Genomic DNA, 12878 nt, shown 5'->3' with positions numbered 1-12878 from the left:
GATTTCTAATATTGAAGTTGACATCAAAACATACACTTGTCTCCTGTAATGTCTGATTACAGTACATGAGAGAGTTTGGAATGTCATTGACCCTAAAAGGCAGGTCTCAGTGGAGAAAAGGATGAAAGTCCCCATACGCTCTTAACTTGCAGTAAAGATTCTCCTTACATCTTCATACTTGGCCAATATTAAGAGCAATTTGATATATTTAGTTAATCTTTTAGCTATCTCATGCAATTCAGAAGGACTAGGAGTAACTATTATAAAACACACTGTGTAAACACTTTATTCTCTGGGTTAGCTGGAGCTGAAACAACACAAACTGTTTACACACCCTTTTAGCAGATACTGTTTCCAGTCTGCTGTATGTTTTTCCCAATTTCATAGATAAGGACATATCGGACTCGAAATGCTACATTGCACTGTGTGGTGCCAACTAATTAAAGGGATACTATCCAATTCCTATTCACCCTAGCAGGACACAGACACAAAAGCCACATATTTTCAGATCCCTTTCCTCTTACATTCCCTTCCTCTCACATCTCTCACCAGATTCCTATTCTTCCCTCCACCTTACACTTCTCTTACACTCCCCACCCAGTTTGTGTGACAGAACCATTCTAGTTGATCCCACAGTGCTGGGTTTTTCTCCCATGAATGGTGCTACAACTATGCATTCTCCCTTCAACATCAAGACTCGGGGGCGGGGAAGGGGGTGGCAGGCACAGACTGACATCACGAATACTCCCACACCTTGGGAAAGGGGAAGGCATTTTCAAATTAAAATGCAACCTGTTAGCTGCAGGGGTGCATGTAATGTAGAAAGCGTGGACAACATAAGTTCAGATGCTTCTTTGTTACAAGCAGCTTGGGACAAAATATGTCACGATTTACAAATTGAGAATAAAGTCCACCTCACTATTTGTCTGATCCAGAAAACTAGAACTGAAAGTAGGAGTCACGATGTTGCATTGAATTAATGGAACAAGGGTATAAAAATAATTTAGCATTGTTGAGCTACGGGTGATGGGAACCAGCCATGTAGTGATGCCTTCTCTACAGCTCCTTCTCTTTGCCCTTTGGCCAAGATGCTGAAGACTTCAAATACCAAGACTGGGAAAAAGAATGCATATCATCCCATCACTAATGGCAAGTCCTCAAAGGTTAATAAAACCAAAGGCTACGTTAAGTTTTTTGCACTGCCCCCTGTGCTCTGTCGAGTCCCTCTAAGAAGGGCTCTAGAGCTGCAGACAGAGTCCCACTGGAGCATTCTGCCATCGAGTAGGTTGGATTATAGGTTGAGTATGAGTAAGCATGGGATTTGTGCCCATCATCTCTACAAGGACAGACTGAAGAGATAACAAAATCTCTGTGACAGGCTTTAAGGGCCAGGAGGCCTGGGCTAGTCAGCTCCACTTGTATCATAATTACATGTCTCCCAGTTTTAGGAGGCTGGATTAATTGGGGTCAGGTGACAACCCGAAACACCTTGACCTCATAAAAGAGCTGAGAAATCAGTTTGGAGGAGGAACCAAGAGAGCAAGTTGGGCTCCTGTGGAAGGCCCTGAAGTAGTGTCTGGAGGACGCCTGGAAAGCAACCTGGAAATCAGTGGACTATCCCAGAGTGGAGAAGATAGAAAGGTAGCCCGAAAGGGACAGACTCTGAGGGGACTCTAGGGAAGAAGACTAAGAGTCAGGGCTCTATCCCAGTGCCAGAGAGACTTAAAGGTAATCCAGAAGGGACTAGGAACTGAGCCTAGAGGGTGGGCTAAAGAAGAGCCCAAGAGGAGCAGAAGAACTTTTGGTTGTTTGGACTTTTGTTATCCAAGAAGGGAATTGAACTCAGTTATCCAGTCAGAGGTCTGAGACATGTGAATCCCTGGGAAAGTAAGAAAACCCAGGTGAGGAGAAAGTGAGGCAAGAAGCCCCTGCAGCACCATGCTCAGCCAGCTGGGCGGGGGAGGGGGGAGAGAGTTTACAGGACAGGCATGCCCTATGGTAACCTCTATCTCCCAAACTTTATATTAGGGGTGCTAAATCCTTTAAAGACTGACAGAGGGAAAAAGTGCAGCGTGAACAAAACAATCACAGTACAGATTGGTTATTTGTAGTCCCCGTTGCTGGGCACAGTGATTAATCACCACAAAGTGATCTAATAATGTGTAAACCTCTGAACAAGCCATGGAATTGGGGGGGAGGAGAGGGGAAGACAAGGACATAACTGGGAAAGAACCAATCATTATTTCCAGAAGGGGGGTGACAACTAGAGAGAGAGAGATTCTGATCTACAGAAAGGATGTTTGAATTAAATGATTCAACAGGCTGCAGGAGACAAAGCATACAAGCATTGTTGACATAAGGCTTTTAATTCTATTTAGTCAATAGACTGTCACCACAAGATTTACCCCATCTCAAGAAGGTTTGCCTAGAATCCAGCACTGTCTCATTTTATTCTGTTAATTTATGTTAAAATTCATTTATATTTTTCTTTCCTATGCCAAATAAATCTTTTCCTAACATACTTGGATTTTGTTTCTGTGATAGGAGACAGTCACTGGGGACAGTTGTTCCCTGGAAACAAAATGGAAACTTTGCCCCTCTCACCTCCCAGAGAGGTCTGAGGCTAGGTGACAGGCTTGAGCACTCAGTTATAGACATGGGTATGGAGAGCTATTCCCAAGGCACTGGACTCAGGACACTGAATGTAGTCAGCTCAGCATGGGGAAAACCTGAAGACCATGATCAGGGACAGCACAGTGCAGGATTTATTTGAGGCTTGAAGGGGCAAACATTTTAATCCTGTCTGGAAATCATTAGGCAATCAGTTCACCCTTCTAAAATCAGGAAAAACAAAGTTGTTGATGTCATTACCACAAATACTATAGAACTCTATAAAAATATATGGTGACTCCAGAAACAAAATGTGGCAATCCACCCCCATACACACATATAGTACTGTGTTATTAAACAACAACATGCAGTATTTAAACCATAAGTTACAAGCTTCATAGACACTAACTCTCAGATATACATTTCCTTGCATCCTGTGCTAGGAAAAGCACTTTGCTAATCTGCATATATCCCGTATATCCCTAGTTGTTAATACCCAGATATTTTATGATTTGGTAGAGAAATACATCTCAGTTCTGTTTCATAAAACAAGCTTCCTTTATATGGAAACATTCTACTGCTATAACTTCAAATAAGAAGCAGTATCTTGGGTTTATAGCACCTGTGCCTCAAAGGACCCCCCCAGAGTATTTCACAACCGCATGGGACCAGGGGCTGTGAGTTATATGGGCCCGTGATGCCCTTGCTCCAGCAAATTCAGGGCACGGGAGTCCAGCTCCACCAATGTTCGGGGCCGGGTCTCTCCCCTGGCCCCGCCTGCCGCCCCATGCACCTCCCCCGGAACGTAGCCCAGCCCCGCCTGCCAGCCCCAAGCGCCTCCCCTGGAGCATCCCTGCCTGCGCCCTTGACAGCTGCCCTGCCGCTCCATGCTGAGCTCCCTCGCTGGCTGCTGCCAGTTACAAAAGGGAGAGGCACCGCCACCTGCGGAAGGAGGAGGCGGCGCACATGTGATGGCAGCCCTTTCCCCCCCCCCCGGCACCCACCACAAGGGAAGCAAAGGGGCTTCCTGGATCTGAGAGGGGGCCCAGCCCCTAGGACAGAGGTGGTCAAACTACAGCCCACGGGACCGTCCTGCCCGGCCCGAGCTCCTGGCCAGGGAGGCTAGCCCCCCCCCCCTCCCCCCCCAGCACGCCGCTCCTGCTGGGCAGCGCAGGCGGCATGGCTGGCTCCAGCTAGATGGTGGGGCTGCGAGCTCCTGCCGCTCTGAGCAGCATGGTAAGGGGGTGGGGAGAGGGGGAGTTGGATGGGGCAGAGGTTCGGGGGGGGCGGTCAGGGGACGGGGAACAGGGGGGGTTGGATAGGCATGGGAGTCCCGGGGGGGCCTGTCTGAGGGCAGGGGTGTGGATAGGGGTCGGGGCAGTTAGGGGACAGGGAGCCGGGGAGGTTGGATAGGGGGTGGGGTCACGGAGGGGGGGGGCGGTTAGGGGACAAGGAGCAGGGGGTCGGATGGGTCGGGAGTTCTGAGGGGGGCAGTCGGGGGGTAGGAAGTGGGAGGGGGCAGATAAGGGGTGGAGGCTAGGCCATTTGGGGAGGCACAACCTCCCCTACCCGGCCCTCCATAGGAGTTTCACAATGCCGATGTGGCTCCCGAGCCAAAAAGTTTGCCCACCCCTGCCCTAGGAGCACATGCAGTGATTGTGCTGGATGAGTGTGCTGCCTGCAGGGAGAGAGCTGGGGGGACTGTGGAGTCCTCCTCTCTGGCCCCAGCCCCAGGGCAGCATGCTGCGCCCCAAACTCCTCATCCCCAACCCCACCCCAGAGCCCGCACCCCCAGCCAGAGCCCTCATCCCCCACACCCCAACCCTCTGCCCCAGCACTGAGCCCCCTCCTACACCATGAACCCCTCATCCCTGGCCCCACACCCCAACCCTCTGTCATACCCCTGAGCCCCCTCCCACACCCCAAACCCCTCATCCCCAGCCCCACCCCAGAGCCCTCATCCCCCCGCACACCCCCACATTGTGCAATATAGGGAAACTGTTAAATGCTTATTGTTTCCAGTCCATTTTTACATTATTTTAAAAAATAGAAGGCGGGTGTGGAGGAGTGGGGCAGGACTTGGACCCATTCTGAGCACAACCAGAAATTATACAAACCTGCCACCCCTGCATGGGACTAATCCTTCAAGGTGCCTCAAATCTTTCAATATTGTCTTGAAGGCCAAAGGGAAATGAGGTCATGGAGCAAATTGCAAGTTCTGGTCCCATTAACAATGCACCAGGAATTCAGGAAGGTAGAATGCAAAGACTTTACTCATTATAATTTTCCCAGCAGTATAGCATGATGATGACAGGAGGAAACATGCAGAGACCAGGAAGAGAGTTGTATGTTGCTGAAAGTCACTGCTACCATCTAATGGGAAAACAGGAAAAAACAAGCAACATCTCTAGACATCACTGCTTAAAACCATTTGGTGAGAGGTGTCAAATATCAAAATATCAGTATTAGGACCAAGACAGTTTTAATTATGATAGATTGCCGGCAAAAATCAGAGCTAAGGCTGCATCAGAGAATTGTGTGTAAGCAGGGAAAGAATGGGAATATCTGCTAAATGTTTTACTACGGGAAAAAATTAAAACAACCTAACAAAATCGACCACTGGACGGCTTTTCATTTTCTGTGTAGCTGGAACTCGTATAGAAATAATGTATTCTAAAATACTGGGGGAAAAGAGACAGATGTTTCTGAAATTAGGTCCCTGGTGTCTCACTTTTTTTTTTTTAAATAGTTTTGCGAAGTGTACAAATGGAGATTCTACACTAAGCTTCTGATGTAGGTTACAGTATACCTAAAATTTTCACACATAACGCCTATATTTTTCCAGTTTATTGTTCTAGAAAATACTGTTCTATCTCATAACTGATTTAAGCTGTGCCAGTTTGGAAGCACCCCATTAACACTATGACAACACTGCTTTCTAGGCAGTGACCTGTCTACATATGACACCAGATTCCAATGGCTCCATTTACTCTAATGTCAACAGGGACTTCAGAGTCACCAATCTGAAGTGCTGCCTTAAGTAATGACAATGTTCTCTGCTAGGTAATGTCCTAGGTCTTCTATACATGACAGCACATTCACACCAAGTTGCAAAAGCCACATTAAATCTAAGTTTTCATAGTCAAAAACAAACTATAATCTCTAGTGGTTCACTACATCATTATTCTTTGCAACGAATTGTATTACCTGCTTTTTATTTTACATCACCAATTTATGCAGCTTCTTTAAAACATAAGGCAATTCACACATCAAAAAACAACCACCTTCGTTTAATGTTAGTTAAGGTTGTGTTGTTCTACCTTAATAACATTTTCCTCAGATGCTGAAAGGGCACCACATACCAGCTGTGGTAGCTCAGCAACCACACTTCTGTTTCTCTGCCTACAACAATAATACAAAACTCGAACTCTTCTTACTCCTTCTTCAAGACACCCAAGGCTTCACAATTGACATACAGCCTTAACGCCAACATACATACAAGGACATATTAAAAGTAATAATTTTTATTTTCTTCTTGTAAGATCTGCTTCTCTTTTTGGATTTCTTAAACACAGGTTTTGTGTTTGCTTCAAGACTCTTTAAAATGCAACAAATTTAATAGAAATTGCCTAGACAACAAATACAATCCAATTTTTGTTAATTACCTTATGACAAAATTAGGATAGTCACAAACAAATATTAATTCCTCTCACTTCTCACAAAACAGAAAAGGTTTTAAAAAAATTCAAAGTCAGCCCGTCAATCCCAATAAGTTTGCAAGTGAAAACATGTTTGCTGCTTATTAAAGAAAAACAAAATATTTGGCATTAGATTGAAGTTTCTTTAGGTCAAGAGGGGATATTTCTCATGAAGAAAATAGTTTCACATATAAAGACATTTTTCTTGCTGGATTAATATCCTTTTATAGACAGTACTATTCTCAGAACAGGACTTTTAAGATGTTAACAACCATGTTTTTAAAAAGTTGATGTATCCCACTATCAACAAAAGTACCCATCAAATTGAAAATCCAGAAACCACAGTATTTAAGAAGAAACACTAACGTAACTCAGGTGTAAATAGCGGATTTAACAACAGTTTACTGGCTAACTATGTGTTTCTTTTTAAATGGATGACAGTTTGAATGTTTGATTCTGCTGCATCTAAAACCCCAGACATTGCCGCCTGATGCTAATAACATGAGAGGCTGGAAATGAAGGTCTAGAAACAAGAGAAATTGACTAGTCTATTTTCACTGTCCAACCTGAGAGAACTGCAGAAAATAAACAGCATAAATAGTGAAAAGAACATCCGATATCAAAATTTATTAATTCTTAGTTACCTAAAGACACAATAGGAACAATGTCTCTAACAGGAACTAGCTAGTGCTAAAAAGGGTGGGCTATCATGATGGAAGAGATCTATCTGTAAGTAGCTATATGCATCACATGCCAAATTCTATTTTGGTTTATTTTCTGTATTTTTAATTAAAAACAAATGGTATTTCTAACAGTTGCATAATTAAGATATACTATCAGCTTCAATGCATCTTGAAGTCATTAACAGTGCTGTAGACTTGCAGACTTTCATGGTGGAAAAAGTTATGATTTCAAATGATAGAAACTAAGAAATATTTTGCATATTTATGAAAATATATATATACTATATTCGCTAAATATTCTGCTCTGTAGAAGAAATATTTAAGGCTTGTTTAGACTTGCATATTTTGATTATTGGAGGGAAAAGATAATGTGTACACTACGTTTTGGTACTTGCCCAACTAATTAACACCTGGAAGAAGTCAGCTGCAAAATCATATGATGTATGAGGAAACTGCTGCATTGAAATCTAGCAAAACAATCAGGTTACCCTGTCTATAAACAATTCAACAGGAATTTTAAACTCTGAGATAAATGGGACAACAGGAATAGCAGGGTAAATTACTTTTGATGAATCATGTAAGAACTGGAGCATATTATATACAGTAGAATCTCAGAGTTACATACACCTGGGGAATGGAGTTTGTTTGTAACTCTGAAATGTTGGTAACTCTGAACAAAACATTATGGTTATTCTTTCAAAAGTTTACAATTGAACATTGACTTAATACAGCTTTGAAACTTTACTATGCAGAGAAAAATGCTAATCCTAACCCGCCACACCAATCTGCTTCCCCCATTTCCCCTGCCCCACCCCACCCCACACGCCTTGCCCTACCCCACTGCAGGCACTCACCGTTGTATAGGAAACAGGATGGTGGCCATGCGGAGGGCCCAGCACACACAGAAGAGGAAGATGGTCAGCACTAGGACCCAGGAGGCAATGAGCTGGAGAGGCCACCCTCCCTCACCCAGCAGGAGAAGTGCGTCCGTCCCATCCCCTCCGCTTGTCACCCAAGCCCTGATTGCAGGAAAAGGGGCCAAGCGAGCTGGAAACGTTCCAGGGGCGAGGCATGAGAGCAACAGAGCCCTCCTTCCCCCGGCAGGCCAAGCAGAACAAGCCCTGGGCAGCTTGGCACTCACAGAAGAGCAGTAGGGGGAAGAGCAGTGGCACTTGACCCCATGAGACCCCCCCCATGCCTCACCTCTGTTTGAGGGAGCAATGTCCACTTCCCCCCCACAAAACTACACCCATGTGTGTGGCTGACAAGTCAGTTCGTAACTCTGGCGTTCGTATGTCTGAGGTTCTTCTGTCCTGAAATTTTTAAAATGAGATTAAATAATTAAACACAGACAGAAGCATACCCTGCTGGAACAAAACCAGCTAAGTTTTTAAGTATACAGTTTGAAGTGCTCGCACTCCTTTAGAAAAGTGCATAAGTTGTACAAAATTATTAACCCTACATATTATCTGTATACACAGCAGGCTCTCCACTTAGTCATCAATGATAGCAGCATATCTAATTGGGATTTAATACCCTGCAAGCAATAATACACAAAAATAAAATATGAAAATGGAGTTTTTAAGCACGATTCCATTTATAACAATCTGACGCTTCATACTACAGAACTGTGTTAGGAAGAAATTTGCCAGAGACACTACAGCAAAGTCAATTTGATCCCATGTTCACTGTGCATTGACAAGGGTAGGCTGAAAGCAAAGGAGGGATGGGAAGACAAAGATACACATTGCAAGGGAGCAAACATGCAATAACCTTCCCTTTTTTAGTAGTGTGTGTGTGTATGATTACATAATGAAGTTCCACTTTGTGAAAAAACATTATTTTATTTGCCTTACAGTACAGAGATGTAAATCCTCCGAAGCAATAAGGCCCCCCCTGCATCCAAAAAAAAAACTAAGTAAAATAAGATAATTACTATATGGTATAATAACAAAGTAACAAACTGTCTGGCACAGGCAAATCCTTAAAATGTGCTTCCAAGGCTACTCTCAGCCACACAGCACCGGATGGTCTCTAGTAAATGGCCTTGGATCAGGCTTCTCAAAATCAGCAGATAATCTGCCCACTTCCCTTCTGTACCCTGGTGGTAGCATTTCCCCCCTACATCTTGCAGATATTATACAAACTACAACATGCAGCAACAGGAACATTTGGCTCACCAAGATCAAGTCTTTTCATAGGACATCACCACCAGCCCTTTAATCTACCTAAGACACATTTCACAGTCATCCTGCACCTGTTCAGGTGATAGTTAAATCTTTCCTTACTAGTATCCAGGTGCCCAGTGTCTGACTTCATGAGCCAGGAGAGCAACTAACTCTCCCTCCCTCCCCCCCTCCCCCCCCTGTGCGTTCATGTTATGCACTGAATGATGCAGGGGTTCTGCTGGAGTGGAGGGGAGGGAAGGGGGAAAAGTGATCATGTAGCTAGAGTCTGTACCATAACAAACACATATATACAAGGAGGCAGAACTAGTGTTTCACTGGCAACCTTAAATCAGGTATTTCTGCCTTTTCAGTGTTTGACTTTTCAAACTTAAATACCATTCTTTTAATGTTGCTTATTTGTATACAATTTCCCAGTTTGTTTGTTTAAGGTAAAATCAAAAAAAAAAATTCTATAACGTATAAATGTAAGAACCTTGCATCATGAGCAGGATTTGAACAATGAGCCTTCCAGCCTGCAGCACAGACTTCTACCCCTTTAGCTCCAGGACTAACTTGATTACTTGGTGGCAGCAGCAGAAGGCTGTTGTCCTAGGAAAGGAGCCAGGCTATGTGGGCTCTGTATGGCTCCCTCTACCAGGGGATGGTAAAGGGAATCTGCCTAACACAGCAGATTGCAGGTTTTTCCCAGCGCAATGTTGTCATCTTGGCATTATGTGCCCAAACTTAAAATTCTCATGTTCAGTTATTAATTTTGGCATGTTTCCAAAATCTTTCCTGATTTCTGCAAGCAAGAGAAGGGAAATGGCCGTTTTCCACATTTTATCTCTCAGCAAAACCTAAACAGAATTTTACAGGCCAAAGAAAAGGCACTTATCTAGAATGACCAATTTTTCCACCTACTTAATTACAAATGTCTGCTGCAAACAATGGAGATATTAATGCTTCCAAAAAGAGGTAACAAAAATATTTTATATTGGAAAGTGTTAGGCAGCCAAAACATAGGAATTGCTACCTGCTCCCCTATAATAAATACACACACACTTAAATTACCTTTAAAATGTATTCAGTTCAAGAGATGTTTTCAAATACCCTATAAAGATGTATATCAAGAAATCTGCTGAGATTACAACATTAAACATATTGTATGTATATGAATAAACCCCTTAAAAAAAAAAGAAGTCATTCAAAACAGGTTTTCCTCCTTCAGAACAGCATACATCTGAAAATAGCGTCAGCTGTATGGAGCCACTTCCTATCAAGGAATCTTTTGCATGTGAAGACAAAGCCAACAAGAAGATCAAACTTGCAACATACTCTGAAATATTAAGACAATTGTACATGTCAAAACATGAACTCAACATTCCGGCATATTTACAGTTACAGAGTACTAGGCCACATCTGCTGAACTTTAAGTGTTATACTAAAGCCACAAAGGATCAGAGACTAAGTTATATTTCCACCCATTCCCCCCATTCATTTGATCCACGAAAGTTAAGCAGATTTCCTCCAATACCCAGAGAAAGAACCTAGATGGTATAATTTCACTCTGTGCCTCACCCTTAAGAGAGATGGAATCCAAGCAGACATAGGAAACTGAAGTATTACACAAGCGAGGAATTCAGAGATTAGCAAAATCATTGCCCAGTGCCCCACCTCCACATACAAAGGCTACATTTTCTCTCAACACTTCAGATTTTAAATGTATATATAACTGACTGCCTAATGTGTCACTGTTCGGAAGAACCTCAGATCCAACTGCAAACTGCTTAGGCTGAGGTGATCTCTGCCTCAGATGAGTTCCTCTGATTAAACTTTAGGTTTGTCAATCTATTTCAAAGAGCTCTACATCTAGTCCTCTCCACGGGGGAATGAGATACCCAGTATAAGGCTTTTGAAGGGTTGAGGGAATCCTAGGGTATACCTACACTACCTGGGACCTGGATCGACAGGCAGTGATCGATCCAGCGGTGATCGATTTATTGTGTCTAGTCTAGATGCGATAAATCGACCTCTGAGTGCTCTCCCATTGATTCCTGTACTCCACCGCCACGAGAGGTGCATGCAGAGTCGACAGGGGAGTGGCAGCAGTCAAGTCACCGTAGTGAAGACACTGCAGTGAGTAGGTCTAAGTACTTCGACTTCAGCTACATTATTCACATAGCTGAAGTTGCGTAACTTAGATCGATCCCCCCCCCGTGTAGACCAGGGCGTAGAGTGGATCAGTAACAGGTAGGACACAAGAGAAGAGTAAATCAAACAGTTTAACTGAGGTCTTGTCTTCACATGACATTAGGGTGCATCATCATATCACACACTAACTGGCTGTGTGGACCCTTCTGCCACACACTAAAAGTTCCTTCAAACAGGACTAAGTCAACATGTATTTGGGAACTTTTAGTGCATGCAAGCAGTATCTATGCAACCAGTTGCAGTGTAACACACAAGTACACACTTAAGTTGACCACATGCTTTGGCTGGGACAGTCCTTTTTTTAAGTCCTGTCCCAGCTGTCCCAACTTTTTTTCCCCAAAAGGAAGAATTTGTCCTGTTTACTCTTGGTGACTTGATCAGTTGGCAATAGGGTTGCCAACTTTCTAACTGCACAAAATCAAACATTTTTGCCCTGCCCTGCCATTTCCCTGAGGCCCCGCCCCCATTCACTCCACCATCCCTCACTCCATCGCTCACTCTCCCCCACCCACACTCACTTTCACTGGGCTGGGGCAGTAGGTTAGGGTGCAGGAAGGGGTGAGGGCTCCATCTGGGGGTGTGGCTCTGGGGTGGGGCCATAAATGAGGGGTTCATGGTGTGGGAAGGGGCTCCAGGTTGGGGTATGTGAGGGAGTAAGGGCTCCAGCTGGGGGTTAGGATGCAGGGTGCGAGCCCCAGGAGAGAGTTACGGTGTGGGAGGGGGTCCCAACCTGGGGCAGGGGGTTGGGGTATGGGAGGGGGTTTGAGGTACAGGCTCCAGCCAGGCGGTGTTTACCTCAGGAGGTTCCCAGTTGGAAGTGCAGCAGGGCTAAGGCAGGCTCCCTGCCTGCTCTGGCTCTGCGCTGCTCCCGGAAGCAGCCGGCATGTCCGACTCCTAGGCAGAGGCATGGCTACGGGGCTCAGTACGCTGCCCGTGCCTACAGGTGCCACCCCTGCAGCTCCCATTGGCAAGAGGAAACAGAGCAAATGCCCACTTTTATCAAAAAAGTGGGGTGCAGCGCAGAGGGGGCAAGCAAAGATGCCAACCGTCCCGCAAGAGGGAGGTAGGGGTGGGGGGAGGGAGCAGGGTTCCAGCAACCGAGCAACAGCCTCTTGAGGGGGCCTTCTCAGAGTTCCAGTGACCAAGCAATAGCCTCGCAGTGTGTTGGGGGCGAGAGGGGGAGGCAAAGGGTTCCAGTGACCAGGCAACAGCCTGGCACGGCAGAGGAAGGTTCCAGCAACCGGCAACAGCATGGAGAGGGGTAACCTCGGGCAAACGGCTGGGGTGTCCCATTTTCTCTTCAGGAAATATGGTCACCCCATACACACTAGAATTCACCCCCCAGCTGGTGCACACTAACACACTGTGTAGACAAACCCGAGGTACAACTTGCAGTGATAATTGCCCTGGGGGCAGCCTGTAAATGCTATGTCACGTACAAATCCCAGGAAGAGCACTGCACAGAAGGGACTGTGGCTATACCAGGTGCCCAAATACCTTTAAAAAAA

At 44.9% G+C, this 12878-nt stretch overlaps 1 protein-coding gene across 2 annotated transcripts in view; it reads right to left on the bottom strand.

The window, feature by feature from the left end:
* ARHGAP10 (Rho GTPase activating protein 10) overlaps positions 1-12878 on the bottom strand; it is a 259765-nt gene that overhangs the window by 165791 nt on the left and 81096 nt on the right. The gene's annotated exons all lie outside the window — the stretch shown is intronic.

The sequence above is a fragment of the Caretta caretta genome, chromosome 4 (genome assembly GCF_965140235.1).
Source record: "Caretta caretta isolate rCarCar2 chromosome 4, rCarCar1.hap1, whole genome shotgun sequence".
Lineage (NCBI taxonomy): Eukaryota > Metazoa > Chordata > Testudines > Cheloniidae > Caretta > Caretta caretta.
Note: the sequence above shows the minus strand (reverse complement) of the source record. Positions and strands in the feature narration are given on the sequence as shown.